This window comes from Pituophis catenifer, unplaced genomic scaffold (genome assembly GCF_029215685.1).
Source record: "Pituophis catenifer annectens isolate HBS135680 unplaced genomic scaffold, rPitCat1.0.hap2 SCAF_4, whole genome shotgun sequence".
Lineage (NCBI taxonomy): Eukaryota > Metazoa > Chordata > Lepidosauria > Squamata > Colubridae > Pituophis > Pituophis catenifer.
The window spans coordinates 69,211,739-69,225,457 of NW_027256884.1; positions in this window are offsets into that span (position 1 = coordinate 69,211,739).

The following is a 13,719-nucleotide window of genomic DNA, read 5'->3' on the forward strand; positions in this document are numbered from 1 at the left end:
ATACGCCATCAGCTTCACCACAAACGGGAGGCTGAAATCTGATAGTGGTGGGGGGTCCTTGGGGAGAGGGTTACCTAAGTGGAACTTAGAAAATATTCGAACTTCTCTGTTTTCATAGTATGTGGAACCAATTCTTAGTATGTGGTAGCAATTCCACATACTAAGTATGTGGAAGCAATTCAGCCTGGGCAACTCCGGAAACTTATATTTGAATTGGCACAGTAGTAAGAAGAGCAGCGATCGTTTGAATCCGTGCTGCCTTCATACGACAGCAAAGACTGAGGAAGCAGGGATCTTCCTCGTAACGTGGCCCTAGAGAGTCCTGCTTAACTTCTTGCCTACAAAATAGATTATTCTGATCCATTGGGATTTTAGCTAGTAAACTGTTCTGCTCTCATTGTCTGTCTGTCTGTGGGTGGGTGGGTGAGTGGGTGGGTGGGTATTTTAAGAGGGTGATTTGCTGATGAATTCCTGCCTCTCTCACAACATAGAGACACTTCCTCTTAGACTCAACTATTGCTTCATGAAGTATGCCCAATCACATCAATAAAGTTTCCGGGTCTAAGATGTAAAACTCCGGACCACGAACGACTACTGGGTCGCGCAAAGAAACTGAAATTTATCTCTGCCAATGTCCAGATCTCTATAAGACAGATCAACTAGGTCTACCCAGAATGGATGGGATAGAGGAGAAGAAAATGTACACACTTATACTATCCTTCAGATTGAGTAAGAAAAAACTAGCTATTTTTAAGAAGGCTGGATCAGATATTATTTAAAGCACAGGCTAAAAATAAGGGAGGGCCAGTATTCTATGACTAAAATGAAAAAAAGGGATTGCCATGGTATTCAGTTTGTTTATACCGGAAGAAAGGAAAGGGCCATTTTTTGAATTCACATCTTGTGCTGAGCCATAATTTGTTCAATTTCGGATTCTTGACCAAAACCCAATTGTTTCTCGGGGATGAGTCATAATCCCTGTTTTTCATTCCACAGAAACTGATCTGTTTCTGAACCACATTCATACAAACCAGTGCACGGTGGCTTAACCTGATACGCGAACGCAGTGGCTAATCTTCCTTCCAATGTGTTGGGAGCATCTGGCGAAAGGGATCCCTGCCAGGGAGCCTTCGATCACAATAAACATTGCGCTGGGTCTTGGATATGTATGGACTGTTTATTTTCCAGTCTGACTAGAAACGTGCCATTGGCAAGACTGGGTTTTCTGTCTAGCAGGCAACAGAGGTGCCAGGCTGCCAATCCCTAATCTTGCTCATTTTTCAGTGACACCAGCGAGGACGGTAAAATCGTACCAGGGATCTGGGAGAACGAGGTGGTAGTGGGAATTTCCACAGCGTCAGCAGCAGACGCCCCCAGCGAAGGGCGCCGAGAGTTTCCTGATGCTCTGCCTGTAGAAATCCAGCATTGGGGCCTGGGCGGCGTGGGCAAATCGACCGAACCGGGGCTAATGTCAAAGGTTTTCTTCTAGGAAGGCATTGGAGTCACGTTGGAATCGACGGTACCGGAATTCACTTTTGAAGCTCCGGCTCCCGAGACTGGCGATGACGGAAACAGAAAGCGACACATACGGGAGCTTCCACAGACCCCGACCTCTGGCAGACCCAAAGGCAACTTTCTCTTGAGTAGGGGATTGAACGCGGTGCCCGTCTCTGTCCTAGACGTGCTAACTCTCACGAGAAAGAACTACAACAGAAAAACAGCTTTCTCTATAGCCTTCTTTTTAGGGTTGTGCGGGCAGGCGTCGCTGGTGGAAGCAGTCCATCAGCAACCAGTCCAACCTGCCAGCGATAATGTGCGATCAACACCAAATCACCCCCGCCAGGCACGATCCATCATCCCCTGCGAAACGAGGGGGCTCGGAGCTGAGGCGCTTCTGCATTGCTCGGGAAGGGAGGAGCGGAAAGCAGCAGCAGCAACAGCAAAGCACGCACCAGTAGGAAAGCTGCAGCAGTGCCCCTCAACTGCCTGCTTTGGCTGAGATCCCGGGCTGGCGAGCTAGCTAGGGTTCTGGGTCCCAGCCAAGCCTGGGACGCACAGCGAGAGTCAACCATGTTCTTGTGGTCTTGTCTGCTGCTTCCATAAATACAGTGCCAGGCCCACGACCGGCCCGCCTAGGGAGCGAACTGGCGAACGTATAGGAGCTGCCCATGTTGGAGCCTGGCCCCTGGCCTGGATATAGGGGAAACCAACCCTAGTTGTTAATCATCTCTACTCATAAGTTAGGCCGATTTTAATTCTGATCTATTCCATTCCCTTGAATATGCCTAACCAAGTTCCTTTTGAGCGCTGGGAATTATTCCCTCGCAAACTGTACTTCGGCATGCGTTCCTCTTTCCAGATTGTAGCTCGAGCTTTGGCTGAAGCAAAAGCCTCGCTGAACTCCGCGGGATTGGCTTTCTTTGGAGTAAAAGAGGAATAGGCCGGGCTCTGGGAGGATTTCCTTCGTCACCGCCGCACACACACGGGTGGCAAAATCCTCAAACCGTAAATGTCATTAAGTTGCTCCCTCATGCTCGTATAACGTTTAATGCCCTTGAACGAGGAGCCAGAATAGTAAGTGGATTGCTCCCTTCAGAAATGGCAGACTTAGCTGGATCGCGCCTGCCACATCCGGGTCTAAATTCTCGGGAGTTTCACTGCACTTCAGGGCACTTCAGGGCGCGGCGGGGAGGAGGAAGCTTCTGGCATCTGGCCAAGACCTGCTTGCTTGACGAATAAGGGCCGCGTGAAGCCTGGGTTATCCTCCCGGACAGACGCTCCCTCTCCAGCAACGCTCGAGTGCGCTGAAATGCGGAGCCGGGTAGGGCCCCTGCCACGTCCACTTCGCGCTCGGGTGCCTCAGGGCAACAAGAAGCGGGCTGCGGGCGCAAGAGCGGAGCCGCAGCGCGCTGGGCCGGGCTGAGCTGGCCTGGAGCGAGAAGAAGAAGGTCTCCTGTACAAGATCTTAAGGCCCACGCAGAGCCACCAGCTGCTCCGCTGGGGGGCGAGGCCGTCTTTTCTGCTGCTGCCTATTAGGTGCTGTAAATCCTTAAGCCCCAGTAGGAGCAAAGCGAGCGGGTTTTTTCTTAGGATCCTCGCTGTCGCCCAGCCTCCCTTGGACTCCTGCTGCCTTTCGCCCGGCAGAAGCGTGTTTCTCAGGCTCCCTCCCTCCCTTCTTTGTAGGGGATGCTGCAGGCAGAGCGCTCTAGCGGTCACAATCTGGACGTGGAGGATGGGGAGAGGGAGTGTTTCCAGGGAACGAGCGGATGTCCAAGTAAAAGGAAGGTGTCAGAAGACTGCCTGAGGGACACAAATGGCTTGTTTGGGTGAAAGTAAGAGTAGCTTTCTAGAAGGAGCCACCCCTTACAAAGTCATCTCCCGCCCCACCCCTGCAGCCCATATATTACGGTAAGAGCTCATCTCTTCTCGGGATCTCTACGAAGAAGTTTCTGCATTTTTTTTAAGGCACTCTGTTCTCTGACCCATGACAAACTGAGTGGATGGCTGGAGGTGTGAATAGTGGTGGCTCTGGTTTGCTTCACTTCAGCCTACTCCCCCTCCTTTCTTGCTTAAGCAATCTCAGCTGTCCATCTCCTGCAAAATGCTCCCTGGTCTTGCTCATCCACTTTCCTAATTAGCACTCGGCGTTTATGATTTATTCAGCACAATTTCCATTTCCATGCTGGTTTTTCCCTGAAAACTTGTTTCAGTAAAGTTGTTGTAAAAAGCACCTTTTTGTTTATTTGCTTAGTTTTTCCCCCAGATTATGGGTCTACTCTGAGCAATAGCTTCTTTTCTTAGAAGACCTCTCCTCTTCCCAGTTTTATTTATTTGAGAAAGTGGAAGTAAACTGGCCTACCATCACCTCCACTTTGATCCTTCTTTTAAGGAATCTCATGTTGCTTTTTATTACTGTACCATCAATGAAGGAGACTTTCTAGGAGTAATGTTCTACAGCAATAGCAATAGCACTTAGACTTATAATAACTCTTCGCAGTGCTTTACAGCCCTCTCTAAGCGGTTTCAGCATATTGCCCCTAACCATCTGGTTCTCATTTTACCCACCTTGGAAGGCTGAGACTGAGTCAATCTTGAGCCTGGTGAGATTTGAACTGACAAGTAGCCTGCAGTACTTCACTCTAACGTGCACTCTAACCACTTAGCCACAGTGGCAGGAAATAAGACATTGAGGCAGGGGTAACAGTCTTAAAAGCAAAATACAGACCAAGTTGATGAGTAAAGAAGAGGGGACCAACCACACCTTTCCTCAATAGTAGAGCACTCTAGCCTCTGACCTGCTGGAAGAAGGAGCTAAGTGCATTCTGGGAATATGTAATCCCCGCTGTCCCAAAGAAAAGGCAAAGGGCCTTATATGAAGCCTTTCCCATGCTGCTAAAAGGAAAAACCAAAATCACTGAAACATCTATGTGAGCATCAGGAAATACCTATGGAATGAGACTAAGTGTTGGGAGATGGGTGCCTTTCACAAGCCAAATTATAAATCACCAAATCTGTAAATGAAATGTCTTCACAAGTCTTGATATGGTGTCTCATTTTTCATAGACAATTAATTTTTTGATCTTGTTAAGCTAGAATCACATGCATATATGAAATTATCCTTATATTCTAATAATTTAATTAGAATTATTTCTATTTCTCATTATCAGTAGAAGATAGAGAGATTGACTCATAATTGATACTGCATTGATTAAGTGAAAAGTAGAAGTAACTCTGAAGGAGAATGCAATCTAGTAGTACTTTTTCAGTGCCACACTAACTTTTCAAGACTAGTAATGTATATACCAGAGTTGCAAATTTTGCTTTTGGGGTTCCTTTAGTTCATGTTCCAGCCCTACTGAAAGGAAATTCAATTCTCAATATTTTCCTTTAAGAATTATGATCTGAATGAAGCTTATGTGTTGTATCAGTACTTCAACCAAGGAAGTGGGATTGATTTCTTGAACATAAAGAAGTAAAGATTCTGGAACACTCTTGTGATTTCAGATTAACAGAGTTGAAAGGGACCTTCTAGGTCCGTGATGGCGAACCTATGGCACACGTGCCACAGGTGACACCAGAACCCTTTCTGCCAGCACGCCAGCCGTTGCCCCAGCCCAGGTCCAGTGTTGCCCCAGCCCAGGTCCACCACACATGCGCACACCTCCCATCAGCCAGCTGGTCTTCCGGTCTCTGCCGCGCATGCACGGAGGCAGAGCGTTCTGATCTCTGCAGGTTCTACCCTCTGCAGATGCCTCTGCAGGAAAGCAGGAGAAAGCTAACATGCGATGGGGGGAGAAACTGCAAAGATCTGAGGAGTACTGGAAGGCAGGAGGCACTCAATGGGGGAGGAACTTTGGAGATCATGGAAGGCAGGAGAAAGCTATGATTCGATGGGGGAGGAACTTTGGAGATCGTGGATGGCAGAAGAAAAGTAGGATTCAATGGGGGAAGAACTTTGGAGATCGAGGAAGGCAGAAGAAAAGTAGGATTCGATGGAGGAAAAACTTTGGAGATCCTGGAAAGCAGAAGAAAAGTAGGATTTGATGGGGGAGGAACTTTGGAGATCCTGGAAGGCAGAAGAAAAGTAGGATTCGATGGGGGAGGAACTTTGGAGATCGTGGAAGGCAGAAGAAAAGTAGGATTCGATGGGGGAGGAACTTTGGAGATCGTGGAAGGCAGAAGAAAAGTAGGATTCGATGGGGGAGGAACTTTGGAGATCGTGGAAGGCAGAAGAAAAGTAGGATTCGATGGGGGAGGAACTTTGGAGATCGTGGAAGGCAGAAGAAAAGTAGGATTCCATGGGGGAGGAACTTTGGAGATCATGGAAGGCAGGAGGCAGCTCTTTAGCACAGCTAAAGCACAGCTCTTTAGTCAGATCTCTGCCCCCTACATGTGCGGCTCTTTTAAACAGGGAAAGAAGACAGGCAAGAGAATGAACACGTGTAGCAGGAAGCTCTGGTGTTGCCCGATCATCAGCCAAGCTCATCAGAATTTCGGCTCTAGAGCCATCCCAAACCCCACAGCCCATGAGCAAGGCGGAAGAAGGGAAAAGCCTCTCTCTTTTCAGTTCCCCATCAGGCTGGCTCTGCCAAAGGCTGCCTCCCAATCTCGGAGCCAGTTCCCTCCTAAAGTTTCAAGAGCCACCACATGATTTCCATGAACTTGAACTGAGCAGAATTGTGGGACAGAGCAAATGTGGCGGCTCCTGTTTTTTCCAGCTGTCCAGTGCTCATTTAGAGAAGAGGAGCTGGGAAAACAGGCAAGGCAGCAGGTAGGTGTCGGGGAAGCGCTGAGGGCAGCATATGCATCTTTGGGCTTTCCACTTAGGTGGCGATAGGTGCAGCCTGTCCCCCCATCCACCATCTGCTCGACCTGCAGCTCCCAGTGGGAAGGAGCCCAGGCAAGCCTCGCATTCAGAACTTCCTCGGGGGGGGGGCAGTCTTGGCCCCGCCATCTTGGCAGCGCCATGCGCCAGGTGGGGAACAGCTGTCTCACCAGGGAACGGGCCCGGTACCTAGTTGTCCTCTGGTAAGAGGTATGCCGGCCCACTTGGAAAAAGTGGGGGGGCGCATTGGGGGGGCACGCATGCTCAGTGTGGGCGCATGTGTAGAGGGAGCGTGGGGGGTGTCGTGCACGCATGTGTAAATGGGAGCGTGCATTGCATTATGGGTTCCGGCACACGGGAGCGCAACAGCGCTCCCCCGCTCAGATTTTTGGCACGCAATGCCAAAAAGGTTCACCATCACTGTTCTAGGTCATCTAGTCCAGTGGTTCTCAACCTTCCTAATGCCGCGACCCTTTAATACAGTTCCTCATGTTGTGGTGACCCCCAACCAGGGGTGGGTTCTAAATTTCTTTTACTACCGGTTCTGTGGGCGTGGCTTATTTTGTGGGTGTGGCTTGGAGATCATATGACCAAGTGGGCGTGGCTAGCTGGTCATGTGACCGGGTGGCCATGGCTATGTGTATAGGGACTACTCAGAGGGCTGAAAAAAAGTCATTTCTGACAGGTCCTCGCACTTTTGACTGGTCCTCACACTTATGACCATCCTCACATTTATGCCTGTGCAGCATTCTTAACAACCGTGTCACTCATTTCACAACTGCTTCTCTTCAACATGGTATAAGATAGGGCAAAAAACGTAAAATGTGAGGACAGTCGTAAATTCGAGGACTGGTCAAAAGTGCGAGGACCAGTCAAAAATAACTTTTTCAGCCCTCTGAGTAGTCCCTGTGCACAAAAGGACTACCCAGAGGGCTGAAAAATGTGATTTCTGACAGGTCCTCGCACTTTTGACCGGTCTTCGCAGTTATGACTGGTCATCATTTATGCCCATTGTAGCATTCTTAACAACCATGTCACTCATTTCACAACTGCTTCTCTTCACCATGGTGACAAGATAGGGCAAAAACGTAAAATGTGAGGACAGTCGTAAGTTCGAGGACTGGTCAAAAGTGCGAGGACCAGTCAAAAATAACTTTTTCAGCCCTCTGAGTAGTCCATATGCATAAAAGGATACAGCAATAGAGAGGGATGAAGGAAGGGAAGGGAAATTACAATAGGAGTGAAGGTAAGAGAGGGAGGAAGAGAGGAGGAGAAGGAGAAAGAGGAAGTAGGGAGAAGAAGAAGAGGGGGGGAAGAGAAAGTAAGTAAGAAAGAAAAGACAAAGGTGGTAGGTTTGAGGAGAAAGATTGCTGTACAATAAAAAAGATGAAAGGGAAGAAAGCCAACCCCAAACAAATATAAAGATATTAAGATAAAGAATGAATTGTTAAACTTTAAAGAATAAAAGAGAACAAATAGCAATAAATAGCAATAATTAGAAACACACATACAAACATACAACATATTTTCTTTGAACAGAGTATTTGGCCGGTCCACAAATTTAAACAGTTGTAGGAGGTTAGCAGCCACCCCTTTCCTAGAAGAATGAAATATTTTGGGAAATATTAAAAAGGCAGAATATTATATTTCCCTGGATGAGAAATGGAGAAGCATATTTTACAGACAAAGCAGCTCCCACCTTCCTGCCCCCCACCCTTTGTTAATGGGCCAGAGGCAGAAAGTCAATCCTTTGTCAAAGGACATTTGCAACACAATAGCAACAGAAACTAACACAATGGGCCCCATCAAGCCATGTGATCCTGTCCACTATTAAAACATCTTTCCAAACAGTCTCCATGTTTCCAGTGTCTTTTTCCCCACTTGGAGCAGAACCCAGAAGGATATTTCTTCCAACACAGTATTTAGTCATTTCAATTAAATTTACAATTTCTATATTTCCTTTTTACCATATTTATTCCTCAACTATTTTTAAAAAAAACCAATATTACCCTTCATCCTCATCTCTAATCTTAATCAAATTCAATTTTTCCCTTCTATTCTATATTATACCCCTTTGCATTGTCATCTATTTTTATATCCATCCTCACATTGGTTAATTATGTAATACAGTTGTTTAATACAAATTCAACATTTTAATATAAATCAATTAGTTATATAACTATATTTTTTGTATATTTATCAATATGAACATGAATATTCCAATTATTTCCATGCAATCCAATTTCTTACAAATCAATTAATTATATTTACCAATAATAATAAACCAAATAATTTCCCCCATATATTCCTCCAAACCACAACTTAACCATTTCTGCTTTCAACACAATATACAATTAATAGTATCTCAATTATTACAATTCCCTAGTTAAATAGAGCTTTTTTTCTTTTGTGTTTTAAAATCTTGAACCTCCTCTTGCCCTAAATTCCCCATTGTTTGCAGTTTTGTACCTACCTTTTTTGGTGAGGAAAAAGAAAAAGAAACCTCTCTGCCTCATTTTGTCACGTTGCAGCTAAGACCCTGCTTTCGCTTTCTCTTTTCAGTATAGCTAGGGGGAAAAAAACTTGCTCCAGGAATTTACCTCTTTGCAGCTAGCTCTTTGAAGCCCCTCGGCAAGAATTTAAAGTTTTTTTTCCCTCTAGCCATCAGCTGGGACTCCGGAGCAGCAATAGATTGGGAGTGGGCGGGGTAAGCGAACGGCGACCGGGCGATCCAGCAGAGGCAGAGGGTGAGTGAAGGCGGGGGGGGCGAGAGAGGGCTTTGGCGACCCCTGGGAAATGGCCGTTCGACCCCCAAAGGGGTCGCGACCCCCAGGTTGAGAACCGCTGATCTAGTCGAACCCCACCCAAGCAGGAGACCCTACACCAGTGGTTCTCAACCTTCCTAATGCCGTGACCCTTTAATACAGTTCCTCATGTTGTGGTGACCCCGAACCAGGGGTGGGTTCTAAATTTTTTTACTACCTGTTCTGTGGGCGTGGCTTATTTTGTGGGCGTGGCTTGGAGGTCATGTGACTGGGTGGGCGTGGCTAGCTAGTCATGTGATCGGGTGGCCATGGCTATGTGTATAGGGACTACTCAGAGGGCTGAAAAAAGTCATTTCTGACAGGTCCTCGCCCTTTTGACTGGTCCTCACACTTATGACCATCCTCACATTTATGCCCGTGCAGCATTCTTAACAACCGTGTCACTCATTTCACAACTGCTTCTCTTCACCATGGTGACAAGATAGGGCAAAAACGTAAAATGTGAGGACAGTCGTAAGTTTGAGGACTGGTCAAAAGTGTGAGGACCAGTCAAAAATAACTTTTTCAGCCCTCTGAGTAGTCCATATGCATTAAAGGATACAGCAATAGAGAGGGATGAAGGAAGGGAAGGGAAATTAGAGAAGGAGTGAGGGTAAGAGAGGGAGGAAGAGAGGAGGAGAAGGAGAAAGGAAGAAGTAGGGAGGAGAAGAGGGGGGGAAGAGAAAGTAAGAAGGAAAAAAAAGAGAGAGGTGGTAGGTTTGAGGAGAAACATTGCTGTACAATAAGAAAGATGAAAGGGAAGAAAACCAACCCCAAACAAATATGAAGATATTAAGATAAAGAATGAATTGTTAAACTTTAAAGAATAAAAGAGAACAAATATGAATAAATAGCAATAATTAGAAACACACATACAAACATAAAATGTATTTTCTTTGAACAGAGTATTTGGCCGGTTCACAAATTTAAACAGTGTTTAGTCATTTCAATTAAATTTACAATTTCTGTATTTCCTTTTTGCCATATTTATTCCTCATCTATTTTTTAAAAAAACCAATATTACCCTTCATCCTCATCTCTAATCTTAATCAAATTCAATTTTTCCCTTCTATTCTATATTATACCCCTTCGCATTGTCATCTATTTTTATATCCATCCTCACATTGGTTAATTATGTAATTATGTAATACAGTTGTTTAATACAAATTCAACATTTTAATATAAATCAATTAGTTATATAACTATCTTTTTTATATATTAATCAATATAAACATGAATATTCCAATTATTTCCATGCAATCCAATTTCTTACAAATCAATTAATTATATTTACCAATAATAAACCAAATAATTTCCCCCATATATTCCTCCAAACCACAACTTAACCATTTCTGCTTTCAACACAATATACAATTAATAGTATCTCAATTATTACAATTCCCTAGTTAAATAGAGCTTTTTTTCTTTTGTGTTTTAAAATCTTGAACCTCCTTTTTTGCCCTAAATTTCCCATTGTTTGCAGTTTTGCACCTACCTTTTTTTGGTGAGGAAAAAGAAAAATAAATCTCTCTCTGCCTCATTTTGTCACGTTGCAGCAAAGACCCTGTTTACTTTCAGTTTCGTTTTTTCAGCATAGCTAGGGGAAAAAAAATCTGCTCGAGATTTTTTTGCAGCTAGCAACAGAGCCCTCTGCAAAACAGCTGAGAGCAAATCAGCTGAGAGTCGAGGCTGATCTAATCAATTTGTGCTAATTAACCTATCCTGAAGCTGAAAGAGGCTGTTTTTTTCTATTTTTGCAGACACCGGTGTACTCATTTGTTTTCTTTTAACACTGATCAGCTGTAGGGCGGCCCTTTGAAGCCTCCCGGCAAGAATTTAAACAGTTTTTTTTCCCTCTAGCCATCAGCTGGGACTCAGGAGGCAGCAATAGATTGGGAGTGGGCGGGGTAAGCAAACGGCCGGCGATCCAACAGAGGCAGAGAGTGAGGGTGAGTGAAGGCGTTGGGGGGGAGGCGAGAGAGGGCTTTGGCAACCCCTGTGAAATGGCCATTTGACCCCCAAAGGGGTCGCGACCCCCAGGTTGAGAACCGCTGCCCTACACCATTGAAAAATGGCAGTCCAATCTCTTCTTGAAAGCTTCCAGTGATGAAGCTCCCACAACTTCTGAAGGCAAGCTGTTGCATTGGTTGATTGTTGGAGAAACTTTCTCCTTACTTCTAGGTTGAATCTCTCCTTGATCAGCTTCCATCCATTACTCCTTGTCTGACCTTGGAAAATAGCTTGACCCCCCTCCTCTCAGAGCCCCTCAAATACAGGATAATTGCTATCATGTCTCCCCTGGTCCTTCTCCTCACTAGACTAGCCATACCAAGTACTTAACAAATTAACACAGTTGGAAGGGACCTTGTAGGTCATCTGGTCCAAGCAGATGACCCGACACCAGTGTTGGTTAACCTTTTCAGCATCAAGTGCTGAAAGGGGAGCACAAGCGTGCACATGTGCACTGGCCAGCTGGTCTTCTGGTTTCTGGCACGCATGGGCATGCAAAGACCAGTTGGCCAGTGCGAATGCACATGCCAGAAACCAGAAGAGCAGCTGGCTGGTGTGAATGCGCATGCTGGAAACCAGAAGAGCAGCTGCCCAGTGCGCCTGTGCACCGGGCAGCTGCTCTTCTGGTTTCCAGTGCTCCCACATGCATGAAGACCAGCTGGCCAGTGCACCGGAACAGCAACGGGCAACTGCTCGCGTGTCCAGAGAGATGGATTGGCGTGCCACTTCCAACAGACATGCCATAGGTTCACCATCATGGCCCTACACCATTTCTGACAAATAGCAGCCCAATATCTTTTTGAAAGCCTCCAGTGATGAAGCTCCCACAACTTCCAGAGCAAGCTGTTCTGTTCTCACTGTCAGAAAATTTTTCCTTATTTCTAGGTTGAATCTCTCCTTGATCAGTTTCCATCCATTGTTCCTTGTCTAGCCTTTGGGTGCCTTGGAAAATAGCTTGACCCCCTCTTCTCTGTGACAGTCCCTCAAATATTGGAACACTACTATTATGTCACCTCTGGTTCCTTCTCTTACTAGACTAACCATGCCCAGTTCCTGTAACCGTTCTTCATATGTTTTAGCCTCCAGTCCCCTAATCATCTTTGTTGCTCTTCTCTGCACTATTTCTAGAGTCTCAACATCTTTTTTATAATGTGATGACCAAACTGGATGCAGTGTTCTAGGTGTGCTCTTACTAAAGCTTTATAGAGTAGTATTAGTACCTCACTTGATCTTGATTGTATCCCTTGGTTAATTAATTTAGGATTGCATTGGCTTTTTTGGCTATCGCTGCACACTGCTGGCTCATATTTAACTGGTTGTCCACTAAGATTCCCTCTCACAGTTACTGCTAACTGGTTAAGCCTGGTTTCACCCTGTCTTTATGTGTACTTTGGGTTTTTCTTGTCTAAGTGTAAGACTTTACTTTTCTCTACATTGAATTTCATTTTGTTAGATAGGGCCCAGTGTTCAAGTCTGTCAAGATCCATCTGGATTTTGAGCCAATCATCTAGGGCAGTGATGATTAACCTTTCCGGCACTAAGTGACAAAACTGGAGTGCGCCAGAGCGCTGGAACCCGGAAGAGAGCAGCTGACTGGTGCACATGTGCACGGCAGGCAGCTGCTCTTCAGGGTTCCATCATGTGCATGCACACCAGCCAGCTGCTCTCTTCTGAATTCCGGCACGGGCATGCGTGCACCGGAACCCAGAAGACAGAAGCTAGCCGGTGCACATGCATGCCGGCCAGCTGTCTAGCATGCATGCATGTGACAGTAGCCAGAAGAGCAGCTGGTGATGGCACGCGTGCCCACAGAGAGGGCTCTGTGTGTCACCTCTGGTACATGTGCCATAGGTTCGCCATCACGGATCTAGGGTATTAGCTATTCCTGCCAGTTTAGTATCATCCACAAATTTGTTAAGTTCCCTTTCTATTCCCTCATCTAAGTCTTTATGATGATATTGAAGAGTACTGGATCTAAGATGGAACCTTGTGGTACCCCACTGCTTACTTCCCTCCATATAGACGTAGACCCATTAAGGACTACTCATTGAGTACGGTTTGTCAGCCAGTTATGAATCCATCTGGTGATGATGCTATCTGTCCTACTTTTGACTAGCTTATCAAGAAGTAGGTTGTGGTCTACTTTGTTGAATGCCTTGCTGAAGTCTAAGTATATTATGTCCACAGAATTTCCTTCCACTGGTTTGGAATCACAATTGTTTATATTCTTGCCCAGATTTGCTTCTATTACTAATTATTTAGCTTCAGCTAAAGAAGCATAGATTCCCATACATACCATACTATTCCATTCATCATTTATACAGCATGTAATAGTCAGATTAGTAATAATATAATACAAAGGACAACAGAATAGAATAGGCAAGAAAGTGGTCTATTTCTGGTATAAACACAAAACTAAGGTACATCATACCTACTATATGATTGAATCTTCAGAAGAGGAAAACAGGCAGCAACTTGCAGAGCCATTTGTAAGCTAGTACAAAAAGTGGAACAAAAGCAGTTCCACTAATCTGGGGCCTCTGCTGAGGGATTGATCAAAATTCACCACTATAGTCACTA